Source organism: Elephantulus edwardii, unplaced genomic scaffold (genome assembly GCF_000299155.1).
Source record: "Elephantulus edwardii isolate Elephantulus edwardi_28Jun2011 unplaced genomic scaffold, EleEdw1.0 scaffold00242, whole genome shotgun sequence".
NCBI lineage: Eukaryota > Metazoa > Chordata > Mammalia > Macroscelidea > Macroscelididae > Elephantulus > Elephantulus edwardii.
Genome location: NW_006399992.1, coordinates 2,864,179 through 2,876,248, shown reverse-complemented (window position 1 = coordinate 2,876,248; position 12,070 = coordinate 2,864,179). Strand labels below are relative to the sequence as shown.

The 12,070-nt window shown below is 38.6% G+C and overlaps 1 protein-coding gene across 2 annotated transcripts in view; it reads left to right on the top strand.

Moving 5' to 3' along the window:
- The first annotated feature begins 1,610 nt into the window (after positions 1-1,610).
- Positions 1,611-12,070, top strand: part of ZNF644 (zinc finger protein 644) — a 109,804-nt gene continuing 99,344 nt past the window's right edge. For both annotated transcript variants that reach the window (XM_006898958.1, XM_006898957.1), the window contains exon 1: positions 1,611-1,879. The gene's annotated coding sequence lies outside the window, so the exon portion shown is untranslated. The remainder of the gene's footprint in view (positions 1,880-12,070) is intronic.

Sequence of the window (12,070 nt, the reverse complement as noted above, 5' to 3'; positions counted from 1 at the left end):
CAGCTGCTGAATTCAAACTGCGTGTCTTTGATATTGCAGCACATCCTCTTACTAGTATTAAATGAAAAATAAAATATTGCATTTGAAGGTTCCCAAATACCTTTACACATGTAATAAGAAGACCTTTCTGATGTCCGATATCCTTAGTTCAAATATGCTCTAATATTTAATATTTCTGAGTTCTAGAAATTATCTAACTTCTATTTGTCTCACTAGATTATAATGAAATTAAGTTAAAACAATGTGTGGCACATAGTATGCACTCAAAAGTGTTAAAATAGACAAAACCCTCACCTCATTATCTTTGCCTTGTTGCCCACATTGAGTGGCCCTTCATTGAGTTTGTCAGGCATACCTGTTGTCAGGAGCGGCCCTGAGTTCTTGGAAAAAGACATCATGTTGACGAAAGTACAGGATAATGAAAGAGAGGAAGATCGTCAAGGAAAGGAATTAACACGGTGACTGCAACAATGGGTTTCAGTCTGATGGAGATAATGAGGATGACACAGGTAAGGGGATTTATAGGGTTTTGATGAGTTGTAGTCTACTCATGGTGGACTGGAGATTACCTAACATAACAATACCAACACAACAAAACACAATGGGAGGAGATTCCGCATCTTTCCTCCCTTGTAGCCTTCAAATGCCCCACGTCAACAGCCTATGGTTTCATGGGGCAACTCAACACCACTGAGTGTTAGCTATTGTTATTAACTAATGCAATGAGTGTAAACATTTAATGAATATCTATGAATATCTTGCTTATAACTCATGTAATAACGATGAGGCCATTATTCTAAAAGGGAAAAAGTTTCTCATTTCTATTACGTAAACGCAGTTATGGTGCATTCGGAAGTAATACACCTGAGAGTTTTGAGAAGCAGAGTATATTTAAACTGCTAAACCAGTGAAAACTTTCCCCCTCAAAGATGAGAAACAGAGGTTCAATAAAGGGAAAATTTATGAAGCTGGACTAGCACTGTCTTCCTTCTCCAGTTTCCAAATAAGCTGCTACTTGGTATTTCTTAAAAGTGTGATTAACGAAGAGATCTAGAATCCTTTTATTCTTCGAAGACTTACTGACTCTTTGAAAGTTTAATAACCAACATCTAAGGTGCTGCTTATTGTAATCAATTTGGAGGGCCCAGCACACTAGTATTGTAAGGAGAAGGTATTCTCACAGTATCAAATTAGACCAAGCATAGAATACTTCTTTGTTAATTGAAATGACACACTTGACGTATACTCAGGCCATCAAGATTCTCCTTACAGCTGATGCTCCTAAAAAGAAACCTTCCAAACAAAAAAACCTTCTGCTGCCATTACTATACTCCAGTTGAAATCCTGTAATCTTGAGTTTTTTAGCTGTTCCCCTCAACAGTAGGAAAATGAAAGGGACTTTGGCACGCTAGTGATTGTGGAAGTAAAGTATGAGTCGGCTCCACCTTAAAGGGCCTAGGCTTGCCTAGTGTTTGGGTCTTGCAGAGTTTGGGCACCACCATATTTGGAGCGTGCCTACTTTGGGGCGGGAACCTCTTTGGGAGTGATTAGGTCAGAGCTGGGGGAGGTGACCTTGTTTGGTTTCTGGCACCCGAGAACAGTGGTGCACTGTTGCTGCTGCCCCCGTTGATCTAATTGGCCCAGACGCTCGACCAGCGCGAGGCTGCCCAGGAGCTCCTCGCTGGCCGCCCCCGCGGCCGGCAGCCCGACAGAGGCGGGAAAGTGGCGCGCCTGCGCGGTGGGAACCGGGACCGGAGGCGAAAAGCGGGGAGCGGAGGGGGGGCCGTCGGAGCAGAGAGTAGCGTACAAAGCGGCGTGTGACGCGGGGACGCCGCGCGCTCCCAACGTCGCCCCGGTTTGACGCACACGGCACCAAACTGTGAGTTTCGGGGGTAATTTGGTCGGATTCGCCGGGACCCCGAGTGGGTTTCGGGCCTCTGGGCACTGGCGGCGGCGAGACTGGGGGTGGCGGAAGAACTTGGGGGACCCGGTCTCCGGCGCTTGGGCCGCGGGAGCTACGCCCTAGGCTGGGTCCCAACCATCCAAAAGGACGCATTTTGCCGCACAGGCTAAGATGGCGGCGGCGGCCGAGGAGGCGGAGTTGGTGCTACACAAGGAGCCGGGGCCCCGGGTTCGGGGAGGCGGCGGCCGCGGCGGCCGCGGGGGGCGGCGGAGCCTGAGGTGAGCGGCGGTGGCCGCTGCGGGGCGGGACTCGGTCGAGCCAGGTGGGGGGAGCCTTTCCACGGTGGCCGCGGTGGATTCGGTAGCGGACACAAAGGGGCTGAGCTGGGCACCAGACTTGGGGGTTTTGTTTAGTCACATGAAGCCGAGCAGCCAGTGAGCGGTAGGGGGAAGGGGCCGAGCTCAGGCGGCCTGGGGAGCCTGGCGGGCGCCATTGCCGTGCACTGAGTAACGGGGCGGTCCGAGAGCAGTCACCAACCCCTGTGCTCGGGGCCGCTCGGCGTTGGCTGGGAGCGCCGGCTTTGGCGTTCACTGCACACACCCCTCCCATTGCATGGGACCTGCACCGCAGTTGCCCCCACTCCCATCCCATTGCTCTCTTTCTGCAAGATCTCAATCTTCTAGATGCCTGGGAAGTTTACAGCCAAGAGGTAAAATCGCTGTTGAATTTCTAGGGGCTTGGTGGGTGTCCAGCTAAAGCTTTTTGCTTCTCCAGGTCTAATTCCCTGGCCTTTGTGTCCCTGGGAATTTAAATCTCTGCCAGCGGAAAGCAGGTGTGCTCTACTTCTCCCTTGAACTTGAAGATGATTTGTCTCAGGTCCTTCTCAGTGATTGGAAACTTAGATGGTGGAGCTAAAGGTTTCTTGTTCCGAGACTTCTACAGACAACTCGATCCATCCGTGGTTTAGCAGCATTAGTGGAAAAGTTTTCTTGAACTATTTAACATTGATTTTAATTGTTTGAAACTTAAATGCTTAGGCTTAGAAATTTTGTGTAATCATGAAGCAGTGCACTTTGAAGGAGATAAACACGGGTGCTTGAATGAATGGTGGCCCCGTTTTGTACGCAATAATTTGAACTGAAAGACCAGCAACCAACTTTTTCTCTGGCCAGTCCTGATTAACATCAGATTTGTTGCATAAGGTTAGATTTGCGTTAACTCTGTATTATAACTTCCCTGAAGTAATTGACATTTTTGGTCCTAAAAAAGAAGCAAGACATTTTAAAAAGTAGACACCTGAAGTTCCTCAAAGAAGGGGAACCTGCTGTTTGTCGTCAGTGCTATGTGTAAGTATCTAGGAATTTGATAACAGCAGTATTATGGGTGGGATGTTTGGTAGAAGATATTTGTGTGGGTTTTTTTTTAAAATTTTTATTAATATAATGAAGTTAAAATTTAGCTTAAGCATTTTGACAGGTGACACGTGAAGACTCCTAGTACTAATTAGTATGTATATTAATATTAAAATAATGGTAGTTTAAGCATAAGGATATTTGACAACTAAAGTTATAACTGAATGTATGTCTACATTATACTCTGTATATTGGTATGAACCAATATTTGCACTCTGGAAATTGTAAGTCAGTAATATTTTATTTTTGCCACGTTATACTAACAACAGAATTACTTGATGGAAAGGAATAGCTAAAGGCCGCTAAATTTATTTAGATCCCTATAATTCAATTGGAGTATGAACTTTTCATCATTACTTAAAACTTTAATTTTTTAAATGTTTCTTATCAGATGCATATATGCATATATCTCCTTTTTATAGCTTTTTCCTTATAGAGAACAATGTTGCTAAGTAATGAAATAGCTATATTAATATCAACAAAATGCATTGTTGTTGTTATGTGCTGTTGAGTCGCTTGCAACTCATAGCGACCCTATGTACAACAGCCCTAAACTCTGCTCTGTCCTGTGACAGTCACACTGTCTCTGACACACCCATTCCGATTACCCCAGTCACTGAATCAATCCACCTAATAGAGGGCCTTACCCTCCTGCACTGTCCCTCCACCCTACCAATCATGTCCCTCTCCAAGGACTGGTCCCTCCTAAACTTCTAGACCAGAAGTGGTTCAGATCCACCAGCTGAGAGAAAGATGGCCAGTCTCTTCTCTTGGGATTTACTGCCTCTGAAAACCCACTGGAGGATCAGTGATTGGTTGGTTCTGATTCGATGGTACATAACAACAATAACAGAGATCATTAAGCTAGTGACATAGTGGAAAACTTAACAGCTTCTCCATTGTACTCTTCACTTAGTGATATAAGAAAAAGTAAATACTTTGCAACAAATAATGATTAAAAACAAAACAGGAATATGTTTATGAATACTTGTATGTAAATGAGACCTCAGTGATGGCAAGTTCGAAACTATTTAATGTGATATGCTGTAGCTCTAAAAATGACTTTCAGTGAAACAAATTTGGATGCAATTCAGAGCAGTTTTGCTTCTTTTAAAGTTTGAGGTTGTTTTTTTTTTTTTTTTAAAAATCTTGACCCAAGAATTAAAAAAACAAAACAAACAAACTTAAGGGGAGCTCTGGTGGCCTAGTGGCAAGAAACTGCACTGCAATACCAGAGGCGCACGGTTCAAATCCACCAGATGCTCTGCCAGGAAAAGGAGGGACAATCTCCTCCTGTACCAGTCAGATCTGATTTGACGGTACACACCCACACAAAATAATAAATTAATAATAATAAAAAACTTAATAAACTTACTGAAATGTTTGAAATAATTGCCATTGTTATGAGTTATTTATTACATGCAAGAAATGAGAGAGATGCTTACCACAGTGGTGTTGGTGCCTTTAAATTTGTAATTCTTTTGGTTGGATAAATGAAGATGTTACTGAGACTGCCCTTTTTCTTCTTCCTAAAACAACTTTTAAGACTATGGAAACTGGGGTAGTTCTTTATCTTAGAGAGTTTGTGTGAATAGGAATTTACTAAATGGTAATGGGTTTGTATATGGGAGCTCTGGTCGCTTGGTCTGTAGGGAGTTGCTCTGCTAACCCAAAACCCCAGACTTCTCTGGTGGTTCAAAACTACCAGCACATCTTCAGGGAAAAGATGGATGCCCACCCATGTGATTTACAGTCTTGGAATTGATTCTGACTCCATCTAGGGCAATAAGAGAGAGTGGGAGACTCTTAGTACCATTGAATATTATGTGTAAATTCAGCAAATAGTGAAAATATTTATGCTTGGATTCCACAATGCTTGTAACTTATTTGAGTATAAAATGTTTCTGGAGTTTATATAGATAAAAAAAAATTCTTAGCCAAACAGACAATTTTATGTTTAAAAAATTCTTATACTGAGATGAAAGTGTTTTACAGTGTGCAAAGCATGTTTTACCTATACTGTACGCTTTATTTTAATTTTTTTTTTTTTTTAGAAAAGTGTGATGTTTGTGTGGTTGTCTGTCTTTTTGACTGTGAATTTAATGTTCCTTTTTCATTAGTTTCTTTAACATAACAACTAATTTGTACTTTCAGGATGCCATTTATTGGTGGTGGAATGTATATTACCATGTTACTGTTTGTAAACGTTGAAATCTAATTTATATTTTTACAATTTAAAATTAATTACCTTTTGCTTATCTTAACTCTTGGATTATCACATACTCAAACATAACACATAGAATCATAGTTAGACTTGTATTTATGTATATATTAATAAAGAGGCAAGATAGTATAAGATTTAAAAGTGTAAACTTGAAAACTGCTGAACTCAGGATGTGGTGTCCTAAGCAAGTGAATTTTATAATAAACCTTTCGTAGAGGTAAAGGTTAAGGTTATTCATGTCATTTAGCTCTCTGGCCCACTGTGAATGCTGAGTAAATGTTTGCTGTTGTAAACAACTTCTCTCATCACCATCAAGTCAGAACCTACTCATAACTAATCTTCCAGCAGGTCTCCAGAGCTGTAAATTACACTGGAGGAGATTGCCTATCCTGAGGAGCCTTTGATGGATTTGAACCCGCACTCCTATGGATTAGGTTATCAGAGATCCGTGCTGTAGTAAAGTAATAATTATTATTGTTAGGTACTATTGTGTCTGTTTCCACTGATAACCATTTTGTGTGATAAAGTAACTCTCCTGTAGTTCTGTACTCTAATTTTTACAGAGAGAGTTCTGGTAGCTTAGTCTATAGGATGTTGTCCAGCTATCCCAAAGACTGCATACATCTCGTTGATACATGAATTCCACCAGAATTCAGAAGGAAAAAAAAATGGGCACTTTCCCGCTATTGTTAATACCTCTAGAAACCCAGTAGAGGATTACTACGAGTTGGAACACATTCAAAGGTAGTTAGCTTAAGTTTTCAGTCTTTACAGAGCAGATTACCAGAGCCTTCTTATTTCAGGTTGACCTTTTGCACCATGATCTGTCTACAATAGCTTTAAATTTTTACTTGTGAATGATGGGAACTTAATTTTGCTAATACACTTTTTTTAGGTCCATATGTACAAATACTGAGTTGTTAAAAAGAGTCTGGCATCAGAGTCTCTAGGTTCTAGCACAAAAGCTAAAAACTAGGTTCAATGTTTCAGGAGTATGTTACCCTTTATGACTGTCAGAGGGTGAGTGAATATACTTGCGAATGCTGTGTTTTAGTGCACTTATTTCCCAACCATTGTGCTGGCTTGTCTTTATTGCAACATTTTACATTTCTTCACTTTACATTTTTTACCATGGGGGTGACAGTTACCATTAGGCAGAAGGAGAATGACTTTGTATATAATGTACTTACCCTAAATGTGGGGAAAGAGTGGCTAAAATGGTAGGTAGATTGAAGAGAGGAATGTTATCTCTTCATTGACTAGTCAGAGGCAGGAGAATGTCCCCAAATGTTTTCCTTTGCCATTTTCCTCACTGACTCCACATTTTTCTTTGTTTTATGTAGCCTTAAATTTACCATTTTCTGTCTTCGAATTTCCTTCTGATACTCCTCCCTCACCAGAAGCTAATGTTAAAATCTTGAAAAATGTTATTAAACATAGCAAGTATTTTAAAAGTACATATAAGGGAGCTCTTTTGGCCTACTGCCAAGAAGCTGCACTGCAATCCCAGAGGTACACTGTTGAAATCCACCAGATGCTCTGCTGGAGAAGGAGGGGCAATCTCCTCCTGTACCAGTCAGATCTAATTTGACGGTACACACACACACATAATAATAATAAGAAAAAATTAAAAAAATATATTTAGATTCCTATAAGGAAAGGCATATGAAAAATTACAAGTTTTCTTTGTACTTATATTTTCATTACATGACAACAAATTGGAAAGTCAGTGGGGTAAAATAACCGTTATAAGTATTAAAGGAAAAGGAGATGAGAATGTTAATTATATATACTGTGTCTGATTTTGGTTTAAATGTACCGCTTATAATTTCCAAGAGAATTTGACTTAGTGGTACTGAGTTTGCTATTTCTACTTGTTTTGCCTACTTCAGCTTCATGAAGTTTGTCAGATGTGTCAACCACCTTGTATTATTTAGATATATATGATTTATATACCTTACTTTCAGTAACATCATGCAGTAAAATAATGAATTGGTTTCAGCAGTAAAACTTGTGTACTGTGGAGTCGGAACCAGCTCATGGCTGATCTTTTAAGGGGTTGTCAGAGGCTGCAGTTTGAATGGAGATTGCCCATTTTTCTCTTGCAGAGCAGCTGGTGGATTCAAACTCTATGCCTTTGATTGACAGTGTAACTGCTTCCCACTCAGCCACCAGCTAACTCCAGCTGACTCCAATCCTCCCATGGAACTTACTGCTTCTGTAAACTTTGTGGAGGGTAAGTTGTGAGTTGATTCCAACTCCACAGAACACAGCAACAACCTTATAATTATCCTATGAATATATGTATATATAGTTCCACATATGAAGAAACAAATTCAGGTCATAGAGACAGTGAATAGTGGAAGAGCTAAGCTTTGAACCTGACATGCCTTGATTCTAGATCAGACTTTTCTTTTTTTCTCCTCTTGTCCTTTCTTTCCACATATCTTTTACTCTATAGTATATCTATAGTCTATACATTATTTTTATGTGTAGTTGCTATATAATTTGTACATTTTAATATCTTGCTTTTAAAACTAACTTTTTTTTTTTGCATACCCTAATTTCAAGTGGTGTCTTATTGCCCACATTGTTTATTCATAGCATCATATAAAGGCTCTTTGTCTTGGCTGCTGGACATTTACAGTGATATTGGCCAAAATGGAAGCTGCTCTTTCTCTACTGAATGACTAAGATGAAAAAAAATTAAGCTTACTTAGGACAAGTTTAAGAATACAGCCTGCCCTTTCCTGTAGAACATCTAACTCAGGTGGTTGCAAGTAAAATGTAGATGATCCTGTCTGTCAACATAACTCCTATTTTTGCATCTTATAATGCTTTAAGCTTTCTTATTTTAAAAAATCTTTAAATAGTGATATTAAAGTTACATAGGTGGTAAAATCTTGTTGTGTTACTCTTACATAATGTCTCATAAGATTTTTAATTTGTTAAAAAATAGATTAATATTGAATCCTTGCATTCACATTGGGAGGATTATCTTTTATATTTTAAAAAATTTGTTGGGACATTTTTAAGTATTATTATTTAGGTCAGTGCCACAATATAATTTAACTTTTCAGTGTTTTTGTTAGGTGACATAAAATTGATTTTTTTACTTCTAGATACCTCATATGACAAAGTAGAACTGCTTTATGGTATTTTCCATGATATAATCTTTATAGAAGGTTGTTAAATTTTTCTTCCCCAGGTATCACTGGCTTGATTAGAAGCAAAGCACTGAATCATTGCGCCATGAGGACTCCTTAAATTTTTTTTGTAGCCACATTTTTAAAAATAGGCAAAATTAATCTTGTTAATTTTCTTTAACCTTGGATAGTTAAAATATTTTAATAGATGAGCAATAAAAACATAGATATATCTAACTTACTTTTAAAAAATACCAGGTCTTTAAAATCCATAGTGTGTTATGTATTTAAAGCATCTCAGGTCCTACCAGCTAGACCTCAAGGGCTCAGTAGACACACATGACTGATGGTTACTGAATTGGATAGTATAGCTAGTAAGTACTGTATGAGTACTAAGGAACTCTGGTGGCTTAGTGGTAGGTAATTGCACCGCCCTCCACTAGCTACTTGGTGGGAGAAAGACTTGCCTTCTCCTTTTGTGAGATTAATTAACTTAACCTCTGAAAATTTACTAGAGGGTCTACCATGAGTTGGTTGTAACTTGATGGCACATACAACAATTTAGGAGTATGGGGGAAAAGAATAAAGAATTTGAACTGATCATTAAAGTGTGTTAGAAAAAAGAGATTGCTTTTTTTAAAAGGTGAAAGAAAATTCTCATTAAGAAATGATGAGGATTAAAGCAGGAGATGCAATTTGAAGTCAGACAGTAGAGTAGTTTGAATCTAGGTTAATGAATTCAGTCCGTATTTTGTGTGTGTGTTTGTGCTTGTGTGCATGAGACTGTATGTTTTAGGGTGCCTTATTTATGTGAGGTCACAGACATTTGATTACTTAATCAGTATTGAAGGTGATTCAAATAAGGTAGAAAAGTAGTATGTTATGTTTCAGAATAGAGATGTTGTGGATCTTCAAAGAAAAAAGTTGCATATAGGGCATGTTATTGTTCTGAGAACTCTAGTTGAGCTAGTGGTAAGGAGCAGGCTGGTGGTTTAAATTCACTAAATGGTCTACGGGAGAGAGATGAGTAGTTTCTTGTACAATTTACTGCCTCCTTAAACCCATTGGAGTGTCAGTATGGCTCCATCCCAGCTCGACTGCACCTATCACAACAACAGCAGAAGCACCAGCAGCAGCATTCTAAAAGCTGTGGTGGAATAGTGTGTTGTGCTGTTTAACCAAAAGTCACTGTCTCTCACTAGACTACTGTGGCATGGAAAATCTCCTCCCTTTATCATTTAGAGCCTCAGAAACCTAATGGAGGTCACATGAGTCAAAATCAATTCAACAGCAGTGGGTCGTGCTCTCTAATTAGCAATATCATGATGTAAGTTAAGTGGATGAAGATTGAGAAAAGGTGTTTAGATTTGACATTAGTTTGTGGTTAGGTGCCACTGAGTCACTTATGACTCTTAAACAACTCTGTGAACACATATTGAAACTTTATCCTGCACTGGTCTCACAATTGCAGTCACGGGTCATCCTATCTTGTTGAGGATCCTCTTTTAGCTCACCACTCCATAGTTCCAAGCATGATCTCTTTTTTCCAAGGACTGGCCCTTCTCAACAGTGTGCCCAAAATATACGTGTTGAAATGTCACCATTTTTATGTCTGAGGAGTACCCTGGTTGGATTTCCTCCAAGAATAATGTTTGTTCTTTTGGCAATCTACGCTTTATTCAGTATTGTGCCAATACTACAATTCAGTGATAGCAGGGTTTGTGTTTTGTTTTTTTCCTCTCTGTATTCCTTATTAATTGTGTATCTTTGAGATGAATAGGAAGTAATTAAAAATAGCATGGCTACCAATGAAATGTACCCTAGTCTTTAAATTGGCATCGTTGCTCTTTAGTGTTTTGGAGAGGTCTTTGCTACATTTTCCCAGGGCAGCAAGTCTTGATTTCTTGACTGCTGCTATCATGGATGTTAGTTTGTGGATCCAGGTAAAATAAAATGGACAACTTCAGTCTTTTCTTCATTTTGGTTTAGTTGTGAGGATGTTTGTTAGCATGATTTGTTATTGGTGACTAGTTTTAAAATTATTTAGATGTAACATTTAGATGAAGTGCATAAAATGCAAGTACAAATTAATGAATTTTTGCCTACCAACACACCTAGCCAATCAGGATGCAGCACAAAAAATGATGTTGTCTTGTATCCCCTCCTATTAATTTTCCTTCCGTCACTCATTGCCGTCAAGCTGGAATGGACTCACTCATAGCAGATTGCAGAGGCTGTAAGTCACACAGGAAAGTGCTCATCTTTCTCCATCAGAGCTGTTGGTAGATTTGGGCCACCAGAGAGGAGCTACCTTTGGATTAGCAGCATAACTCCATATAGACTACACTACTAGAGCTCTTTTCCCTCAATAAAAGTTAATCACCATTTTATTGCTATAAATTAGTTTTGCGTGTTTACTTCACAAGGTTAGTGAGAGTTGGCACTTGAGTATCTTTTCAGTCCTTGTTTGGCATTGTTTTGAGGCAATTGAAATGATAGGTGGTTGGTACTGTGGTCTGTCTTGTTTTTTCCAGTTACTTATGCCAAAATCAGAGAAATGCTTGTTGTTACTTATTAAGGACCCTTTAGAGACTAGTTTAATGACTTGAAAATTTGTTGAGAATGCAGAGATTTAAATTGCTTCTGTAGATAACATAGTTGTCTAGTTTCCTTTCCGTGTAGTCTCTAGGCACATTGCCAAGAAGTTAGGTGGAGGTCTTGGATTGCCTCTGTATATAGTTGCCTTTTGGAGCCTTTTTGATGGTAGTTTATGAGCTCCCAGTAAGTTAGATTTCAGATTTGGTTAAGATACTTAAATATTGGAAGATGTAATTGTAGAGTAGCACTTAATGTTCTATTTACAGGTAAGTATTCCCAACTAGAATTTTATATTTATATCTAAGTTATTAGAATGTTATCTTCTGAGCAGTTGCACAAACATTTGAATGATTGAGATCTATAAAGAAGACTTTATAAACTGAGATGGAATTGTTGGTAATAACTTTTGTTTCTAGTGCTTTAGTAATTTCCCCCCATCCAGCTGGAATTACTGGTGCACCATTGGCTTTCATAAATAATAAGCAGCAGAAGCCTTATTACAGTATAAAAGGAAATTGATGGTTTTGTAAGAAATTAGATTCTTTATATATATTACTTGTAATAAAATGGTTTTAAGTACGTAGTAATGAAAATATTTCTCTTCAGACTCTAGTAAGCTAGTTTTGAGTGATGGCTGTATTTTGTTGAATATGAAAAGACTTTTCATTAAAATTTATATTGCTAATATATTTATTTAACTGGAATACTCTATTAAGAAATTTATTCTTAATATTCATAATAATGTTTAAAATTCCTAGAATTAAAGTTAGTTAATAGACTTACTTGT